Raw genomic sequence first — 24,388 nt, forward strand, 5'->3', positions numbered from 1 at the left:
CATACATACGCACATACATACATACATTCATACATACATACATACATACATACATACATACACACACACACATACATACATACATGCATACATATATACATACATACATACATACATACGCACATACATACATACATACATACATACATACGCACATACATTAATACATACATACATACATACATACATACATACATACATACGCACATACATTAATACATACATACATACATACATACATACATACATACATACAATACATTCATACATACATACATACATACATACGCACATACATTAATACATACATACATTCATACATACATACATACATACATACATACGCACATACATTAATACATACATACATACATACGCACATACGCACATACATACATACATACATACATACATACATACATACATACATACACACACACACACATACATACATACATACATACATACATACATACATACACACAACACATACATACATACATGCATACATATATACATACATACATACATACATACATACATACGCACATACATACATACATACATACATACATACGCACATACATAATACATACATACAACATACATACATACATACATACGACACATACATAATACATACATACATACATACATACATACATACATATACATAATACATACATATACATACATACATACATACATACGCACATACATTAATACATACATACATTCATACATACATACATACATACATACATACGCACATACATTAATACATACATACATACATACGCACATACGCACATACATACATACATACATACATACATACATACATACATACATACATACATACACACACACACACACATACATACATACATACATACATACATACATACATACATACATACATTTGCAAATATCATAATATACATACATATATGCAGGTATGTAAGTCGATAAAATATCTGTGGCTCTGTATCAGCCTTGTTATTCAAACTTTCATATATGCTACGCGCACTGTTAAATCAAAACAATAAACTTCTTTGTTTGTATATTGTACACTGTGGGAGACTATAAAGTCAGTGGCCTGGAGGTATTTATGTTTGAAGTGAAGGTAACCGTGTTATCCTTTGCAACGTGATTCTATTGTGGTCTTATTATGCATCACGTGTGCTGTGTCCAGTCACCATGTATGCCCATTATAATGCCTTTATTATACAGGGCGTTTGTTAATCTTCTTCTATATATATAAAACTGTAGTTGTGTGAGTGTCTGTCCCCTTCGATTTAGATTCCTAACTACTCCCACATTTTTCGGTGCAGTGTAACCAAAAGCGGGTATCTTATAGTCGTGATTCATATTGAGCCCTTCTGGGTATTAGCGCGCGTCTACGATGAGTCTACGATTTAAAAAGAAAAAAAACCCCATCATTTTTTCCCATTTTTAATGCATTTTTTGCTATTATATAAGGGAAGTAACTCTCTAAAAATGTATTATTAAATTTCAGAACGTAAAAAGCTACAGTAACACCCCCCCTCTTTGTGGTTAGCCATATTGAGATGGCTATTATACTTTACATCTCTAAAAATGCTTATATAGTTATTTCCCTTACAAACCCGAACAACGCCGGGGGATACTGCTAGTTACATTATATAATTAGCTCAGTTTCATTAACATATGCAGTATTAGCAATCTGAATTCAACTCATTCATTTCACTTGGAAGGTGATGTTATTAAAGTTTTACTACATATCTAACTAGCAGTATCGCCCGGCGTTGCTCGGGTTTGTAAGGGAAATAACTATATAAGCATTTTTAGAGAGTTATAGCCAAAAAATAGCAAAAATGCATTAAAAATGGAAAAAAAATTATGGTAAATGTTTTTTTAAATCGTTGACTCATCGTAGACATTTTTAGAGAGTTACTTCCCTCATTTAATAGCAAAAAAAAAATGCATTAAAATGGAAAAATATGATGGTAATTTTTTTTTAATCGTAGACTCATCGTAGACGCGCGCTAATACCCAGAAGGGCTCGATATGAATCACGACTATAAGATACCCGGTTTTGGTTAAACTGCACCGCAAAATGTGGGAGTAGTTAGGAATCTAAATCGTAGGAGACAGACACACAACCTTACTTTTATATATAAAGACTAGCAGTATCGCCCGGCGTTGCTCGGGTTTGTAAGGGAAATAACTATATAAGCATTTTTAGAGAGTTACTTCCCTCATAGATGCCAATTCGGGCTTTCTTAGCCATTTCTGTTTTGGTGTCTTCAAGCCATGAAGTCGTTGATCTAAAAGAACGCTGGTCTCCTTGACAACGCTTTACGACGTTGATTTCCTTACTCTCCCTTCCCCACAGCTTCACGAGGGAGGGAAGAAAGGGGAGAAGCAAACACAGGTGCAGGTGTTTGAGCGTGGACGCCAACTCCGCCGCCATCGACACACGAAAAATTATGCATTAAAATGGAATAAAAAATTATGTTAAATTATTTTTAAAATCGTAGACTCATCGTAGACGCGCGCTAATACTCAGACGGGCTCGATATTAATCACGACTATAAGATACCCGAATTTGATTAAACTGCACCGCAAAATGTGGGAGGAGTTAGGAATCTAAATCGTAGGAGACAGACACCACACAACCTCACTTTTATATATAAAGATATTATTGCTACTTAGTGTTCGGTGATAACTTATGCGCACTTAAAATGTATTTAATACAGGAAATAACTTGTTTGCAAAGGGTTAGGGTTCCAGTACGTGTTCCTTAGGTAGCGTGTGTGTGTGTGTGTGTGTGTGTGTGTGTGTGTGTGTGTGTGTGTGTATGCGTGTGTATATTACTCTTTCTCTTTTACTCTTTTACTTGTTTCAGTCATTTGACTGCGGCCATGCTGGAGCACCGCTTTTAGTCGAGCAAATCGACCACCAGGACTTGTTCTTCGTAAGCCTAGTACTTATTCTATCGGTCACTTTTGCCGAACCGCTAAATTACGGGGACGTAAACACACCAGCATCGGTTGTCAAGCGATGTTGGGGGGACAAACACACATATATACATATACATATATACGACAGGCTTCTTTCAGTTTCCATCTACCAAATCCACTCACAAGGCATTGGTCAGCCCGGGGCTATAGTAGAAGACACTTACCCAAGATGCCACGCAGTGGGACTGAACCCGGAACCATGTGGTCGTAAACAAGCTACTTACCACACAGCCACTCCTATGTATGTATATATATATATATATATATATATATATATATATATATACATATATGTGTGTGCGTGTATGTGTGTGTATACAAATAGATTTGTGAATTTTCGGTGGGACAGAAGTATTTTTTTACTTCTATCATTAGCGATATAGGTACGCATGTTGTACCTTTGTGTATATATGTACACATCTAATATTGTATGTATATATTTTATTATTTTATATGTATATATATTCTTATAAATATACATATATATATACACATATATATGTACATATTCATATATATGTACATATATATATATATACATATACATACATACATATATATATATATATATATATATTTTTTTTTTTTTTTTTTTTTTGTACTTGTTTCAGTCATTTGACTGCGGCCATGCTGGAGCACCGCCTTTAGAGTGGTGAAAGAGTACAGCAGGGATCACCACCATCCCCTGCCGGAGCCTCGTGGAGCTTTTAGGTGTTTTCGCTCAATAAACACACACAACGCCCGGTCTGGGAATCGAAACCGCGATCCTCCGACCGCAAGTCCGCTGCCCTAACCACTGGGCCATTGCGCCTCCACTCATATATATATATATATATATATCCGTAATAATGAAGGGTGAAATTAATTAATTTGGAATAATTATCAATTACACCAAGTAGTCTTCGGCATGTAAAAGCCTCATTCGAGGAAAATTTAAGTAATACTAAGCAATAAAGGGTTTAGCAACGAATTGCCTTACCACATACCGAATTTACCTGTTTGTGTCTGCCTTCCAATTGCTGTTTTTACTGAGATCTCCCTTTTTAGTAGAAGAAATAGCTATAACTCTTTGACTGCTATTTCTAAATTCGGTATGTGGTAAGGCAATTCGTTGCTAACCCTTTATTGCTTAGTATTACTTAAATTTTCCTCGAATGAGGCTTTTACATGCCGAAGACTACTTGGTGTAATTGATAATTATTCCAAATTAATTAATTTCACCCTTCATTATTACGGATAACCATATTTTATCTCAGTAGATGACCACAGCATCTTGTTTTGGCTACACGCGGGTGGGAAGGGGCTGGTGACACAATCTTTTCATTCACGCATTGAATTTGGTGATACTAGTTGCGGATTCTAGCTCGCTCTGATACTGAGTTGAGTTGGTGCCTTCTAGTATCTCAAAATTCAATATATAATCATTTATGATTATAGTATTCTACGCTGAAGAGAAAAGAAGTTTTTGGTAAGATAGAATTATTTAATATTTAATTCTTATGCTTTCCTAAAGACTTGATTTCGAAACGTACGTCCGTAGATAACTTAAAATTGTATGATAGATTGCCGTCAATTCATTCTCTCTTACCTGTTTGTGTCTGCCTTCCAATTGCTGTTTTTACTGAGATCTCCCTTTTTAATAGAAGAAATAGCTATAACTCTTTGACTGCTATTTCTAAATTCGGTATGTGGTAAGGCAATTCGTTGCTAAACCCTTTATTGCTTACTATATATATATATTATATATATATATATATATATATATATATATATATATATATATTTATGTATATGTATATATGCGTATATATATGTATATATATATATATATTATATATATATATATATATATATATATATATATATATATATATATATATATATATATACGAGAAAGAAGCAACAAGAATGGATTGGTTTTTAGTACAATTGTTTCATACAAAGACAGGCTTTATTACAAGTTGCAAAAATTGCAGCAGATAAAAGTGTCCCGTACTCATCAGCTAAAATACATTTGAGTTCTCTAGACATCTTAGTGGGTGAGGTTATACTCATGAGATATTGGAGATAGTTCCATTAGAGGCAGATATAGGTTGTAAACAGTTTTCCAAAGTTCCTTAATGATGATGCACAGTCTTATCACAGATTTTTAAAAAACTTATTAGTTTCGAAGAGAAGATGAATCAATCCATAGTGTAGATTTAAATTTTCAGAGATATGAAGAGGATGATGCACAGACTTATCACAGGTTTTTAAAGACTTATTAGCTTCACAGAAAAGGTGAATTAATCCATAGTGAAGATTTACATTTCCAGTGGTAAGATGAGGGATTTCATACTCACAGACGATGTATTTAACCATTTTTAATCCACAATCATTTCATGCTATATGATAAGGTAATTTGCCATGTTATTGCTCTCCGTGCAAAACTGCTATGTTGAGAATTCTAAAGGCTGAAGGAATTTATTTGTGGGGCAAAGAAAAGAAAATAAGATAAAAGAAAAAGGAAAGAGACAAGGAAAAAAGGAAAAGAAAAAGGAGAAGAAGAAATAAGGAAAAGAAAGAGAAAGAAAAAGAAAAAAAGAAAAAGAAGAAAAAGGAAAAGAAAGAAAGAAAGTTTATATATATATGTATATATATATATATATATATTCTATATATATATATATAATATATATATATATATATATATACGCATATACATGTACATATTCATATATTTGTACACATATATATATATATATATATACATACACCCTCCACACACATATATATATATATATTTATGTATATGTATATATGCGTATATATATTTCGTTTTGGGATTTGGTTTACAAGATTCTTTAAGGCACAAAAAGAAAATGACTCTCACCAGACACAACAGAATATATATAAATATATATATATGTAAACAAAGTTAAATGCGATACAATAAAATTAATTATAATCGCCGGTGTGCCAGTACACGCCATATATTATTCATATATAAATTACATTCAAGGCGAAGTGTGCACTAGATACACAAAAGCTGGATAAATTTAGTGAGATGAAAATTAAAAACTTTTACAAACTTAGCTTTTCTTATACTGCAGTTTCGCCAAATTCAGTAATAAAAATAATATTTATTTACTCAGGCTGGCTCTTCAGTAAGATTCCTGTTAATTATGGGAAGACCATATTAATAGACCCATGTGTGTCTATTGAAATGCTCTTTCTAAACTATTCAAAACACTGCGCAATATATGATGTATGTATGTATGTGTGTGTGTGTGTTATCGTTAAGCTAACATGGAAGTCCAGGAAAATAGGATGAATGCTGCTGTTGATTAGCTCCAAGAGGCCATCGCCTCTAGCTAGCTATGTGACACACAAACCTGTGTCCATTACAACCTTCGAACAGGGGAGGTCAGTAGCGACACCTACTGGATTCAGCTACTCCACATTGATAAGGGGCAATCACCTCGAGACTAGTCTGTAAATTTGTAAGGCCAGCAAGGGGAAGCTGATGACCTCCCCTGTTCGAAGGTTGTAATGGAAACAGGTTTGTGTGTCACATAGTTAGCTAGAGGCGATGGCCTCTTGGAGCTAATCAACGGGCAGCATTCGTCCTATTTTCCTGGATGGCCTTGTTAGCTTGGTGATAGCTATTAATATCCAGTACTACTGCCGTAGTCTCTTTAGAGAGATATAGAAATATTAATGTTTATATGTACATGTATATATACGCATATAAGTATACATTTATAAATGTCTATATATGCATATAAATATACATACATATATATATATATATATATATATATATATATATATATAATATATATATATATATATATATATATGCATATATGAATGCATATATATATATGTATGTATATATATGCATATAAATATTTTCATATATAATGATAGGGTTTTTGTAAGGATGTGGGCAGTACTTGTTACCACAATCTTTCGGATTTCTCCGAGACATGATTCTCCTGGGACATTATCCAGATTTTTTTACATCACTTTCTTATGATACCTAGGGCACCTACAATAACAGGAACAGTTCTCGCTTTAAGAAGCTACGCTTTTTGTCTTTCAATTTCCAGGTTCTTATATTTACTTAATTTGCCAAATTCCTTACTGATATATTTTTACCAATGAGAACGCTTACATCGGTGCTTCTTTGGAAGCGCACCTCTCCAAGAAAATGACGCCTAATTTCTAAAAAATATAAAAATGGGAAATATATCCAAAATTAATGAAGCATGCTAAAAATTAGGAGGATTCATCAATTTTTAAATATTTTATGCTAAAAAATAAAATACGGATATCAATATCATTATAAAATAATCCTTATCTTATTTTATTCTATATCTTTATTTACATTTCTTTTATACTTTTTATATCATTTTGTAAAAGATATTTTATAAATTTTTATATTTTTTACTATTACATTTTTATGCATTTATTTACCTTTTTATACATTTATGTAGCTTTTGTGTCTTATGACTGGTTTGGCAGTTTATAATTTATTTTCATAAAACTTACTGTATAATATAATATTATATTTTTACATTTGTAATTACACATTATATTTTATAAATTCTTATATTCTATATTTGATATTTTTATACATTTATATATCCTTTTATATATTTTCATAGTGTTTATAATTTATAAAAAATTTTTGACAATTTATAAGTTTTTTTTATATAGTTCACTGGATATGTGAATGCTTATTTTATTATACTTTTTATACTTTATTATACTTATTTTATTATACTTTTTAATCATGCAGTATATTCATTAAGTGTTTATATACCCGAATGTACCCGAACGTACTCCTGTATACATTTGGTATATCTGTAATTTAGTTACCGCATATATTGGATACCGTTTCTTACGATATCTTATATTTATCCATCCGTAATGAAGCGAAAGTTTCTTATATTAGTACGTTTATATATATTTGTTGTGCAAGATTTTCTATGTGAAGTCGTGTGTTGAGACAGATATTGTTATATTTCGGAATGGTCATTTTGCCAGTTTAGCCAATAAAAACACACGTACTATATATTTGGTGTTATTTTGCTTCGGTGTTATTTATTTTTTACATTAATCTTAATCTTATTTCGGCCAGAGTTCTTTCGTCACACTCCTGTGACCGCATCAGTGGTCCTTTGTTTTCTTCTTTCTTATTTGTGTCTCTCCTTACTAACCGTCAGCCATTTTGTATTTCTGACGGTTAGTAAGGAGAGACACAAATAAGAAAGAAGAAAACAAAGGACCACTAATGCGGTCACAGGAGTGTGACGAAAGAACTCTGGCCGAAATAAGATTAAGATTAATGTAAAAAATAAATAACACCGAAGCAAAATAACACCAAATATATAGTGCGTATGTTTTTATTGGCTAAACTGGCAAAATGGCCATTCCGAAATATAGCAATATTTCTTATATTAGTTTAACGTATACTATAAGTTTCAATTCATACGATAAATTAATTCCATTATACATTCATTATAGAATATCTTTGCCATAATTTTCTTTATACTGTGTTTAAGAAATGTCTTAATATTTTTTCTTAGATATTAAAGTATCCCATGATTACGCTTTTGATTTAATTTCTAACCTTTTTCTATATACTTGTTTAAATTTTCTCGCTTTAACATTACAAATTCGCTAAGTTATAATATACAACCTCCCTTATTCCCTGATTCTAAATTCCACCCCTAAATTTTATATTACTTATCCCTTTGGTTTTTCATTATATTCCCCTTTAATATGATAAATAAATTAATAAAATATCGGCAATTTTCACGACACGGGTATACTTGTTTTGAACATATTCTTCCAGTACTGTAATGTGTGGTGAAGAGAGTGTATATGTTTGTGAATTCAGAAGTAGTGGAAATATATTGGTTTCAGATTTTGGCACAAGGCCGGCAATTACGAGAGAGGTAGTAAGTCGATTACACCTACCCCAGTGTTCAACTGGTGCCTATTTTATCAAACACCAGAAAGATAACAGACAAATTCGACAGCAGCGGAACATGAACTCAGAAAGCAAAGAAGGGCCAAGTGTTGTTAAACATTTCGGCGTGCATGCTAACGATTCTTATTTCTTATTGCCCACAAGGAGCTAAACACAGAGGGGACAAACAAGGACAGACAAAGGGATTAAGTCGATTATATCGACCCCAGTGCGTAACTGGTACTTAATTTATCGGCCCCGAAAGAATAAAAGGCAAAGTCGACCTCGGCGGAATTTGAACTCAGAACGTAACAGTAGATGAGAAATCTATTTCTTTACTACCCACAAGGGGCTAAATACAGAGGGGACAAACAAGGACAGACAAACGGATTAAGTCGATTATATCGACCCCAGTGCGTAACTGGTACTTAATTTATCGACCCCAAAAGGATGAAAGGCAAAGTTGGCCTCGGCGGAATTTGAACTCAGAACGTAACAGTAGATGAGATACCTATTTCTTTACTACCCACAAGGGGCTAAACACAGAGGGGACAAACAAGGACAGACAAACGGATTGAGTCGATTATATCGACCCCAGTGCGTAACTGATACTTAATTTATCGACCCCGAAAGGATGAAAGGCAAAGTCGACCTCGGCGGAATTTGAACTCAGAACGTAACGGCAGACGAAATACGGCTACGCATTTCCCCCGGCGTGCTAACGCTTCTGCCAGCTCTCTGCCCCACATGTAGAAAGATTAAAAGTACTTGTGTTTGATACTTCTAATATATTTCTGAATCAAAGATCGCTGGTTATTTCAGATTTACCAAACAAGGGTGTTTAAATTTGTTTGTTTGTTTGTTTCTTTCTTTTTATGAATATGTGCATACACACATATATTAAGTGCTTATATATACATATATACTCAAATTCACTATTGTTTGTTGACTATAGGACTGATCATAAATTGTGGGGAAAATAAACACAGTTCCACTTAGTAAATAATACATCTTAATAAAAGGATGAGGTCAACTGGTTTTCATTCGCATCAAACCGGTCTAAGCTTCTAATAAATACTTGTTTTTGAAGAAAAGGGAAACGGGAGCGGCTGCCTTCGTGGGCGTTTGGCATTGTAAACAACAGAAAATAAAAAATTCGGTTAGTGGCTATTTTTTTATTTCTTGATTCCCTGTAGTTTAAGGATTTTTTTTTGTATTATTCCAGCATGTGAATCAATTTCTTTAAAAAATTTCACATGGTTGTTTTGACATGCATTTGAGTTTACGTTCTCATGAGTTCACGTTCTGACTATGGCAGAAGTTATTTTTTTGAAATTAGAGAATTTTGGGAATGAAATATGATTAATCTGAAATAAACTGAAATAAACGGCGGTGCCCCAGAATGGCCACAGCTTGTGAGCTGAAACTAGATAAAAAATAAATAAATAAATAAATAAATAAATAAAAAACTATCCTCTTTATAAATGTAGATTATACTCTTCATAAATGTTATTCAGAGAGATTATAATTAATTGGAGATTTCATTCCTGACATTAATGTGTAATAATTCTACCGAAAGATAATTAGAAAATTAAAATTCAAACGCGTAAAAAGTTAAAAGACACAGTTTAAAACATAATCATATTATTAATATTCCTAAGATTGAATTGAACTCGAAAAGCTAAAACTGAAGTAAAATTTTTAAAAAAATTTTAATTGATTCGTTAGATTTGTGGTTTAAATGTATATTTGCAAAAACTTAAAAAGACGAGCGAAAATAGTTAGAGTGGGATAAGAAAATAATATCAAGAGAAATATTAAATACAACGTTCACTTTTCTATCGTTGGGCTCCCACCCGGTTCTCGAAGTCAAGGCCATTTCCCCAAGCATATCGATCCATAATCGCCATCTTCAGACCGTGGATAGAATCCGATGCTGTCCCCTACTTCAGGTTGTTGATACATGTTAAACGAGGTCTCTCTCGTTTGTCGGTAACGTGCCGTGTTTTCCAGAGCACAAGTTTTGATGCTTCGTCTTCCTGGTGTCGCACACAATGACTTAATACGCGCAAACGTCGTTCTTTAAGCTTGTTTTTCACTTTTGAAAGGCTTCCATAGAGACGCTCATTGGTCTTGTGCCACCGCCATTCAGGGCTATTCGTAGTATTCGAATATATCTCTTTTACTCTTTTACTTGTTTCAGTCATGTCACTGTGGCCATGCTGGAGCACCGCCTTTAGTCGAGCAAATCGACCCCAGGACTTATTCTTTGTAAGCCTAGTACTTATTTTATCGGTCTCTTTTCTGACGAACCGCTAAGTTACCGGGACGTAAACACACCAGCATCAGTTGTCAAGCGATGTTGGGGGGACAAACACAGACACACAAATACGCATATATATATATATATATATATATATATATTTTTTTTTTTTTAATCCAAAAGGGAAACAAAAAAACAACAACAACAGGAACAATTACAGTATTATTATTAATAGGCGCTCAGGAGATGGAAGCAGGGAGGTATGACGTTTCGAGCGGAGCTCTTCGTCGGAAACATAAAGAAGGAAGAGAGAGGAAAGAAAGATCCCAGAGCGGGCAACAGGGAAAGAGAAAAAAGACGACTGGTGTTTACGAGTTGCACATGGTGAAAGGCGGATGTTGACGATAACAAGAGCAAAGTGGGTTTTTAAAGGCAAAAGAGTGGAGACAAGGTTGGTAACCCAACAGATGTGTGTGTATGTGTGAGTGTGTGCGTGTGCGTGTGTGTATGTGTGTGTGTGAGGCGAGATGAAAAAACAAAAAAATATGTGTGTGTTAGTGTGTGCGTCTGTGTGTAGGCGTGTGGGGTAGGGCGAGACTAATGGTCAGCTAGCAGACGAGGTCAGTAGTAAGAAAAAGAAGGAAGGAGGAAGGGAGGTCAGTAGTAAGAAAAAGAAGGAAGGAGGAAGGGAGGGAGGGGAAGGGGTGGGGGCGTGTGTAGCGTGCCAGCGTGTGTTGAGTAGTAGTGTGTGTGTGTGTCCAGTGTCGTGGTGGTATTAATGGCGAGTAGATTGAATGTGTGTAAGAGTGATGTATATATATAGGCAAGGTGTGTATATGTGTGCGCGTGTGTGTAACGAAAAAGGGGGGGGTTAAGGAAAAAGGACTCCAGCTGAGGGGAAGATGGAAGAGTGGTACCGCGGAGACAGGCGTGGGAAAACCCAACGACACGCGACGGTCCCAGGAACGGGCGGGAGGTCTCGCCATGTTGATTCGCTAGATTCTGCACGCATTTTTTTTCTCTCCTTGTTTCTTTTCTGTGTATCTTTCTGTTGAAGAGCGTAGGCTCGAAACGTAAAAGACTTGTTTTATTTATATTCCTGAGCGCCATACTAATACAATTGTTTGTTTGTATTCCACCTGCCTTCGTCTTTGTTTATTTTCATAAAGCTTCCCGTTATATATATATATATATATAATATATATATATATATATATATATATATATATATATATATATATACATATATACAACGGGCTTCTTTCAGCTTCCGTCTACCAAATCTACTCACAAGGCTTTGGTCGACCCGAGGCTATAGTAGAAGACACTTGCCCAAGGTTCCACGCAGTGGGACTGAACCCGGAACCATGTGGTTCGTAAGCAAGCTACTTACCACACAGCCACTCCTACGCAAAAAATTAGAAAAACCTACCTTTTATCAATTCAAAATGAACAATTAAATTACACCATCTAGAATTGTTACTCTACAATTTATATACGTTATTATTATTATTATTATTATTATTACTTTGCAATTTACTTAATCTTTGACATTTTATTGTTATTTTAATGCTAATATTTCTATTATATGTAATTTTGTAGATGGTGTAATTTAATTGTTCATTTTGAATTGATAAAAGGTGGGTTTTTTTCTAATTTTTTTATATATATATTATATTGTGTGAAATTTGATTTAGTATTTCTAAATTGAATTCTTTTCCTTGTAAGTTTTGGATTTTATTCCCTCAAATATTAATAATTTATAAATATATATACAGTTGCGGACAAAATGTTCAGAACGGCATTGTTTTCGTCAGAAAAGTAAATAAATACAATATTAATTGTTATTGTCTGAGATTTTGGTGTAATTTGAGAGGATAATACAAAAGTTATGGATGATTTAGTGATTTACTGCAAAACCCATGGCGGCTAAAATGATCAGAAGGGTTGAAAAAATAACAAAATAATCAAAAATGACAGAGAATACTGGAATTATTTAATATTCAGTGTGAAGCCCTTTAGCTTCAATCACACTTTGACATCTTCGACTGCATGAGGAAATTAAATTTTCAATTTCTTGCTGGGTGATCTTATTCCATTCTTTCTGAAGGGCATTCCATAATTGCTCAGTTGTTTTAGGATTTCTGGCTTTCGAACGTTCTCCTAGAATATTCCATACATTTTCAATAGCATTGAGATCTGGGCTTTGAGCAGGCCAATCCATAACAATAACCTTTTCAGCCTTAAGGAAGTTCATGACCACTTTAGCCTTGTGACATGGGGTATTGTCCTGCATGAATATGGGTGGTCGCTTAGTTGAATTTCTCATCACAGGCAAGACATGATCTTTTACAAGTTGTTTATAAACTCCTGCATTTACCTTTCCATGTAATCGTACCAAAGGGCCCTCACCATCTCCAGATATCATCCCCCAAACCATGACACTTCCTCCACCGAATTTAACACTAGTCTTAAGGCATTTAGGCGACAATTTTTCACCTACTTTTCTACGAACGTACCTTTTCCCATCTGAGCCAAATAACGTAAACTTAGATTCATCACTGAGATGCACCGTTTGCCATTTTTCTTGAGACCACAACACATGTTTGGTTGCAAAGGTAAGACGACACTTTTTATTTTTGGAGCTGATCAGTGGCTTCACTGCAGGTGCTCTTGCTTGTAGGTCATGTTCAACTAAACGACGAGACAGTTTTTCGAGATAGTTTTCTTCAATACAATGCTCATTTTCCGAGAAACAGCAGCAGCAGTTTTAAATCTGTCCTTTTTAACCAACTTTACCATAGCACGATCTTCTCTCTTGGTCGTTTTTCTTGGCCTACCTGTAGACTTTCTTGCTTCGCACGAACCACAATCATCGTAGACCTTAAGAATACCGTGTACAACACTTTTTGACTTGTTAACAATCTTTGCAATAGATCCAATACTTAAATTATCCTTCCTTCGAAGCTTAATAATCTGCTGACGAATTGGTAACGGAGTAAGTGGCATTATATTAACAAAGTACACTGCAAATATTCTTACTAATGTTTAGTAAACGAACCGTCACGTAAACAAATTCAAAACATTAGAGTTCGCCGGTAAAATATACTAAAACACGGAGTAAAAGCAACCGTTCTGATCAATTTGGCCGCCATGGGTTTTGCAGTAAATCACTAAATCATCCATAACTTTTGTATTATCCGCTCAAATTACACCAAAATCTCAGGCAATAACAAATAATATCGTATTTATTGTCTGTGAAAATTATAGAATATAAAACAACTTTGCTAAAAAATTATATCTACTTTTCTGACGAAAACAATGCCGTTCTGAACATTTTGGCCGCCACTGTATATATATATTGTGTTACATGCAAAATTAAGAGGAATGACCACTAAAGTGGACACCCTATATGCTAAACATAGATGTCAAATCTCCATTACCACGAAGAATGTGTTCTCAAGAAAAAAAATCTCAGCAGGGTAGGGATTAATAATTTGTTTTTATTGCATTAGTTTTATTTAGTTGCATACTCTGAGTTTCACTAAGACAAACGGACTTTCTGTACAAACCATGCTTCTTACAAAGTGTGAATGATGCAAGGACAGTGGCAGCTGTGCTTGTATTTTTATCTATCTTATACAAAAATATCACACGGGATTCAAGCCTCTTCTCCTTATCTTCTCAAAGACGTACAGCATCTCGAAAGAGTCCAGAAGCTGGCTACCCGCATGGTTCTTGGTCTCAAGCATTTGTCTTATGAAGAAAGGCTGAAGACGCTCGACCTTTATTCTCTAGGAAACCGCGACGCCGTGGTGATCTCATTCTTGCTCACAACATCATAAGCGGAAAGTGTAACCTCTCGAAAGAGCTGTTCTTCACTCCTCCTCCAGAGTGTCGGCTGCGGGGGTCACTCCGAAAAGCTCTATCTGCGACGATTTCATCTCAATCGAAGGAGAGGGGCTTTCTCCGTCCGGGTTGCGGATCCGTGGAATAAGCTGCCGGACGAGATAGTGAAGATGCCGACGACCTCTCGGTTCAAGGTCTCTTTTGACCAGAAATGGCCTGAACACTTTACATGAACACCACCCTGTATATAACTCCATGTCCCCCTACATGGCCTTGCTTTTTGCTTTTTGAGCCAAAAAATTAACTAACTAACTAACTAACTAACTAACTAAATCTTGTACGGTGACAATACGGTCACCAAAGTGATGAAATACTTAAAATATCAGTGATGACTGACAAATTCTTGAATTTACTTCTTTTATGCACACTTCTACGAGATAACTAGGCACTATTGCTATCTTGAGAAAAAATCTATAAGGAATCATTATAGAATAAATAAATAAAGTGCTCGGTTATAACTCAACTATTGCATAAGTATGTTTCAAGTCCCTTTTGTGCTAGACTTTTAGTTAAAGTTACGTTATACGGACATAAACAACACAGAAATTTGACACTTTGACACGCAATACAGAACAATACATACATAATAAAATTACAAAAAAAAGGCCAAATATCATACTTTTACATTTAAGTATTATTTAGTTGAAAAGAATTCTCATATGTACAGCTATCATAAAATTTTATTCCCAGATAAATGTCAGTATTATTTCACGTAGAATGTTAAAAAAATATATAAAATTTCACATATGTTTAAAAAAATCTCATTGCTGGTTTCTATGTATATAAAATTATGTGGGAATGTACGTGTTTCCGGGTAAGTGTGTTTATGCTTCATATTAGTATGCATAAGCGGGTGCATCCAATTAATTTCAAGGCATTCAGTGTGTGTGTGTGTGTGTATGTGATTGTGTCTGCGTGTGTGTGTGTAAGTCTGCGTGTGTACGCGCACGTAAATATGTGTATAAACATATTTATTTATGTATTTATATATAGGTGAGTACGTGCTTGTGAGTAATTTGCAGATATGTACGTATAGTTTCGATTCCACTTCATGGTACACCGGGCAAGTGCCTTCCACAATCGCCTCGAAATAGCAATATTTTGTGAAGGAAATTCGATATGCGGTAAAATATACATACATACATACATACATACATACATACATAATACATACGTACAAACATGTATACATACATACAAACAAATACATATACATATGTATGTATATATTTACAAACACACACAAAACCCCGCACGCACACACATGCATACATACTCTCTCTCTCTCTCTCTCTCTCTCTCTCTCATAGATATAAAAGATTCTGTCTGTTTGTCCCACAAAGTGAAACTAAAACCAGACACCATTCCTCTATGATTTTCTTTCTATGTCTCATCTGTTCTCCCTCCACCTCTATATTCTCTGTCTGTCTCTCTGCTATGCTACTTCAAAGAAATTCTGTCTCTATTAGTTTCACAAAGTAAAACTAAAACTCTGCCATGCTACTTCAAAGACATTCTCTCTCTCTCTCTCTCTCTGTTTGTTCCGCAAAGTGAAACTAAACCCAGACACCATCTCTCTATGACTTTCTTTCTTCTCTATGTGTCTATTTTCTCTCTCTTTCTTTCTCTCTCTCTTTCTCTCTCCCCTCCTTCTGCCACTACCTTATAGAGGGGATCTTATCACTCTGTTCACTGAAATGTTGAGAGAAATTTCTAATAAGGATGAACTGACCTCGTACATAAATGATAACCTTCCCAAGCTTCTACCTGATCAAAGTATTAACAATAACACAGGAGAACTTTATTTCTTAGATGCTCCAGAAGGTACTAAAGTTCGTCAAGAAAATAAAATAGCTACTACTACTTCTGGCATTGCAACAACATTGGAAGCACTCCGTCGGTTACGACGACGAGGGTTCCGGTTGATCCGAATCAACGGAACAGCCTGCTCGTGAAATTAACGTGTAAGTGGCTGAGCACTCCACAGACACGTGCACCCTTAACGTAGTTCTCGGGGATATTCAGCGTGACACAGAGAGTGACAAGGCCGGCCCCTTGAAATACAGGTACAACAGAAATAGGAAGTAAGAGTGAGAGAAAGTTGTGGTGAAAGAGTACAGCAAGGATCACCACCATCCCCTGCCGGAGCCTCGTGGAGCTTTTAGGTGTTTTCGCTCAATAAACACTCACACTGCCCGGTCTGGGAATCGAAACCGCGATCCTATGACCGCGAGTCCGCTGCCCTAACCACTGGGCCATTGCGCCTCCGCAACAACATTACTACCCGGAGGTCAGACTACCCATTCAACATTCAAGTTACCTTTAGATTTATCTAACAAACAAGATCAAGTTTGTTGTGTCTGGGGAGAGTCATTTTCTTTTTGTGCCTTATAATGTAACACACTCACCGGTAAAATTCCCACTTGTTAATTTAACTATATTTTTATTTTCCTAAAGAGTCAAGACTATTAAAAAGGTTGCAAGACGCAACGAAAATTTTAGGAAAATAAAAATATGAAATAAATGGGAATTTTACCGGTGAGTGTGTTACATTATAAGACACAAAAAGAAAATGACTCTCCCCAGACACAACAGAATATGCTTCAACACACGAACTCATATAAAGAATCTTGCAAACTAAATCCAAAAACGAAAGATCAAGTTTGTAATATATCTAAAAATTCTGCAATGGGTGAACTGATACAGTTTTTTTTTTCGTTGTCCCGGACAAATGTACCATGGCCTACAAAAAAGCTTTTGAAGCTATTGAAAGAACATTACGAGACATTAGAAATTGTAATTCCATGAAAGGAAATGTGACAGTATTATTGTCAGGAAACTTCCGACAAACACTACCAGAGGCGCAGGAGTGGCTGTGTGGTAAGTAGCTTGCTTACCAATCACATGGTTCTGGGTTCAGTCCCACTGCGTGGCACCTTGGGCAAGTGTCTTCTACTATAGCCCCGGGCCGACCAAAGCCTTGTGAGTGGATTTGGTAGACGGAAACTGAAAGAAGCCCATCGTATATATATATATATATATATATATATATATATATTATATATATATATATATATTATATATATATATATAATATATATATATTTATTACACACATGTGAGTGAGAACACTTTGAGATATTTTTGGTATCTAACATATGTCAGATACTGCGAGCGCTGCTTCTGATTGGTCAATCCATGGTGATGACCCGAGGTCACGGTGACGGCACTACTTTTGTCATTCATAAGTTACAACTAAACGTGAAGAATTTAGTTATTGGTTAATAAAATATGGTCGTTTATTCGTGTGTAATAAATAAAATACCAAACTCATTCCCCATGGATACCGTATTTATTACAACGAGTGGCTTGTAAACGTATCTAACTCGCTTTCGCTCGTTAGATACATTTACAAGCCACTCGTTGTAATAATACGGTATCCATGGGGAATGAGTTTGGTATTCTCTCTCTCTCTCTCTCTCTCTCTCTCTCTCTCTATATATATATATATATATATATATATATATATATGTATGTATGTGTGTGTATATGTTTGTGTGTCTGTGTTTGTCCCCCCCCAAACATCACTTGACAACCGATGCTGGTGTGTTTACGTTCCCGTAACTTAGCGGTTCGGCTAAAGAGACCGATAGAATAAGTACTAGGTTCACAAAGAATAAGTCCCTAAAGGCGGTGCTTCAGCATGGCCGTAGTCAAACGACTGAAACAAGTAAAAGAATAAAAGAATAAAAGTTGTTCCACGAGGAACAAAAGTGGACGAGCTCAATGCTTCAATAAAGTCTTCTGTATTTTGGCATCATGTGAAAACACTTCAACTTTCAACAAATATAAGATCGAGGCTTTCAAGACATCAATCAGCTGAACCTTTTGCAGAGCAGCTTTTGAAACTCGGTGAAGAGAGAGTTCCTATTGATGATGAACAGTTTCTTACACTCAATCCAATATGTAATTCAACTGACCCCGTCGATGATTTGATGTATGAAACATTTCCTAATCTTCTTCATAACTACAACAGTACAAATTACATCGGTGACAGAGCTATCCTGGCTCCAAATAATGTTCCTCTACATACCAGTAATAATATGCAATTGAATAAACTTCTACAACCCTTCACTTGTATACTCAATTGACAGTATTCTGATGATCAGCTATCCCATCGAATTCTTTTACTCACTACAACCACCAGGTACAGTTCCTCGTTGTCTTCAGTGGTTAAAAGGGACTCCTATTATGCTATTACATATTTTATCTCAACCAGAATTATGCAATGGTGCAAGATTAATTGTGCACAAGTTTCATTGACCCAAACATTCTCAAAATGTTTCTAAGTCTGGCATAATAATCTCAAGTCACTCTATTTTTATTCACAGTACTTTCGTAAGGTATGTTTTGAACAATGCCTTGGTATTTGTAGCATTCTTTGTTTGAAACAGGAGAAATAGTGTGACCATTGATATACAAGTTTTGGGTACGTGGGATTGATTTTTCTCCGTTCAGCAATCAAATACAAGCATTTCTTTTGGCCAAATTCCATTCCTATGTCAACTGAAAACTCTTGTTATCAATTTCAGTCGTTTTATTACATTACTCTTTTACTCTTTTACTTGTTTCAGTCATTTGAATGCAGCCATGCTGGAGCACCGCCTTCAATCGAGCAACTCGACCCCGGGACTTATTCTTTTTGTAAACCCAGTACTTATTCTATCGGTCTCTTTTGCCGAACCGCTAAGTGATGGGGACATAAACACACCAGCATCGGTTGTCAAGCAATGCTAGGAGGACAAACACAGTCACACAAACATACACGCATATATATATATATACATATATATATATATATATATATATATATATATATATTATATATATATATATACGACGGGCTTCTTTCAGTTTCCGTCTACCAAATCCACTCACAAGGCTTTGGTCGGCCCGAGGCTATAGTAGAAGACACTTGCCCAAGGTGCCACGCAGTGGGACTGAACCCGGAACCATGTGGTTCGTAAGCAAGCTACTTACCACAAATCTTGAGGTCATCCACAAAACCTATGAATTACATTAATATATCAAGCAGCCGTAGGCCCTAGTATGTAGCACTTTGACTTTTGTAGAAGAAATAATGGATTTAATACCAAAATGAGCAGAATTACAGAAAGGCTCTCATAATATTCCCTTTGTAATATTTATAACATTGAAAAGATTGTTCTGCTCTCAGTTCTAAGTGTAAGAATTGTTTCCAGGTCTTTGTAAGCATCTCAATAGCAGCAATTAAGGCAGCAAGCTCTTTTATCAAGCAGCCATGAATGGGGAATGGATTCAAATGTCTTCCTATAATGAAACCATATTATTGCAAGGTTCTCGCAGTGTTTTTTTTTTTACTTCAGACAGTTCAGCTTTGTTTATCAAAATTATTCGCACATCCCCACACTCCCTTCTTTCCAGTGACCGGCTCATCAGTCGCTGTGTTGTTGGACTCGCAATGATCTTGGAGGAGTTGGTTGAGGCAGCCTGTGTATAATTTGTACTTAACGTTTAGGCAACCAATGGGCCTTTAATTTTCTGCCAGCTCGGTGGTGTCATTGTTGGCTACAAGATTCGTCCGCGCTATAACAAATCAATTTAGTATGTCAACCCGACCTTCTACATCAATATTACAAATATTACAAAGCATCAAATACTTAAAATTAGCTGACCCGAACGCATAAGCAATGTGGAGCTATGGCAAAGAACAAATCAAGTTTCGATTAGGGAGCAAATATTTAAGAAAAAGTGAGTGGCTGTGTGGTAAGTAGCTTGCTAACCAACCACATGGTTCCGGGTTCAGTCCCACTGCGTTGCATCTTGGGCAAGTGTCTTCTGCTATAGCCCCTGGCCGACCAATGCCTTGTGAGTGGATTTGGTAGACGGAAACTGAAAGAAGCCTGTCGTATATATGTATGTGTGTTTGTTTGTGTGTGTGTGTTTGTCCCCCTAGCATTGCTTGACAACCGATGCTGGTGTGTTTATGTACCCGTAACTTAGCGGTTCGGCAAAAGAGACCGATAGAATAAGTACTGGGCATACAAAGAATAAGTCCTGGGGTCGATTTGCTCGACTAAAGGCGGTGCTCCAGCATGGCCGCAGTCAAATGACTGAAACAAGTAAAAGAGTAAAAGAGTAAAAGAGAGTGGATTGGTAGCACAATTAGAAAAGACACACCAAATGTAGCGAAAAGTGCTTTACAGTGGAATCCGGATGGATGTAGAAAGAAAGGTAGGCCTAAGAACGCATGGCGGAGATCAACACAGAAGGAACTAGAGAAAGGGGGACATTCATGGCAGAGTATAAGTATGGAAGCGAAAAATTATGCGACATGGAATTCAACTATACGTGGCCTATACTCCGCGTTGGAGGGTTAAAGGCATAAAGAAAGAAGAACCCGACCTTCTGCAGTATTTGTGAATGTATAAGTGGTTTCTTGAAATATGTCAGCTTCTTGTACCATTTTCCAACTATTAGTGCGTATTTATATTCTTGTGATTAACATCTATTTCTTTACTACCCACAAGGGGCTAAACGCAGAGAGGACAAACAAGAACAGACAAAGGGATTAAGTCGATTATATGGACCCCAGTGCGTAACTGGTACTTATTTAATCGACCCCGGAAGGATGAAAGGCAAAGTCGACCTCGGCGGAATTTGAACTCAGAACGTAACGGCAGACGAAATACGGCTACGCATTTCGCCCGGCGTGCTAACGATTCTGCCAGCTCCATGGGCTCTCCAGCGACAGCGTCGATAACTTCCAATATCAGAGCTTAGGATTTTTTCTTAATCTTCTTAAAGATAGCTTTGAAAAAGTAGAAAAGTCTTATACAAACTTGGGCTTCAGGATGTTCCTATGTTGAATATATTCCACAGTTGTCTCTGATGACTCAGCTATATTTTGGAGAAAGACGAAAATTTAGTCGTGGCGGCAGTAGTTTCTTTACATTATTTTCGATCTCTGTTCTGGCAGGTTTTGACCAGTTCTCAGTGTTTCGAGAAGATCTATTTACATCACGAGTGCAAGCCATTGTTTTCAAAAGATATTTGCTGATGGAGCTGGTTTTGCAGTAAAGGTGCTTAAATTGGGGTCAGCTTCGTCCTATTGTTTTTTTGACTGCTTCATATATCTGACAGAAGGGTATTCACACGTTTTTTTTTTATAGCATCGAAGTAAATCTTGGTTTAGATGTAGAGTCCAAATAAAGTGAGAGGAGTATTTACGCCTTCTTAGATAGCTTACTGGTGCTGTAGTGCTTTTTCGTCGGTGGTGTTCTTACTCAAGTCTGATTTGAAGCAATGATGTAATCATGATGTTCTGGTAATCTGATGAACCAGCCTTCACAGTCTGCACTGATTTGTAAATGTACAATTGTATTGTATAATGGGTAGCATACATATTAGTGTACACATATAATGTTCATTATATATAAACAGTGGACTATGCGAAACGGTCTAATCTTAAGGATAACAAGTGGTTAAATATATTCACCTCTCACATCTCTTGATTATAACTTCAATATATAATGAACATTATATGTGTACACTAATATGTGACCTCGTGTGTACCGTTGGCGATTTTTTTCCTCTGTCTTCCCTTCTCTGGATCTTTCCTTCTCCTATGTTTCCGACGAAAAGCTCCGCTCGAAACTTTAAACCCTCCTTCTTTCCTTCTTTCCTGAGCGTCCAATAATACTATATTTGTTCCACGTCCTCGCGTTGTTGTGTTGTTTTGTGCTTTCTTGTTGGGATTAACTATATATATATATATATATATATATTATATAAATATATATATAATATATATATATATATATATATATATATATATATATATATTATAATATATATATATAATATATATAATAATATATATAATATATATATATATATATATATATATATATATAATATATATATATATATATATGTATTTATGTGTGTGTTGTAGGAAATAGCTCTCCTCCTCAAACTTACTGTATTAATCTCGCTACCACGTTCGGAGGTTACTCTTTATTCTAATAGTAATTTTCCTTTTACTTCATATTCCTATGATCAGATTTTGCTTTCCAGTGTTATTAACTAATGTTTTGTATTTATTTTTGTTTTGTGTTTTATATCACAATGTGGAGATTGGTCGCTCAATGTGATATTTATGAACATATAGTCTTCCATATTTTTTTTTTTTTTTGTTTTGAACGGCTTCAGTGACCGGACAAAAGACTTCCTGGCATACCGTCTTCATGAGTTCAGTCAGTCCGTGAAGACTGAAATAGATATTTTTGTTTCTTATTTACTTTATCGGTATCTATTTTCCCAAGAGCTTGCAACGAATTTTCAAGCGGTGTCAAGGATACACATATGTTACAAACAAGCGTACATATTCATATATATATATATATATATATATATATATAGATATATATATATATATAATAATAAAATAATAAGAAGAAGAAGAAGAGTAAATAATTCCTTTAATGGTTTTTAAAAAAACAACAATTATTTACTGGTAGAATTCGGTATGTAAATATAACCCAATTTCTAATTGTTTCGGTATGCGGCCAAGCACCTGTTGCCTGCCCCTTTTATTTATATACAATATAATATATATATATTATATATATATATATATATATAATATATATATATATATATATATATATATATATATATACATGTGTGTGTGTGTATCTATCTATCTATCTTTTATAAAATGAATTATATATATATATATATATTATACGATGTCTGTTCAATAAGTATCAGGACTGTTGCCATAGAAACGAAGCTAAAGCACGCAGAGTGAAGTCGCTCGGCAAAGATTGACCAAAATCTCTGCTGTGCATGCGCACAAAGTTTTAGCATTCAAGCTCACTTTCGCTGTTTACAGTAGTGCTTGGAAGGAAAGGTGTGTAAGGTGTGATCGTCGAATTGACCATGAAAGAGAAAGTTGCCATAGCGATACTTGTTTAGAGGCCTATGCAAAGTTGTAGAAAGTGTATGGAGAAGAGTGTATGAGCCGCACACAAGTGTACATGCGGTTCAAACGTTTCCAAGATGGCTGAAAAAATGTCGATATTGACGGACGTTCTAGAAGACTCGCAATTAGGAGAACTGAGAAAAAAAACATCGCAGTTGTGTGTGCAGCTGTGAGGGGATACCGTCCAATCACCATCCGTGAGTTATGAAATGATGTGGAGA

This window comes from Octopus sinensis, linkage group LG18, assembly GCF_006345805.1.
Source record: "Octopus sinensis linkage group LG18, ASM634580v1, whole genome shotgun sequence".
Taxonomy (NCBI): Eukaryota; Metazoa; Mollusca; class Cephalopoda; order Octopoda; family Octopodidae; genus Octopus; species Octopus sinensis.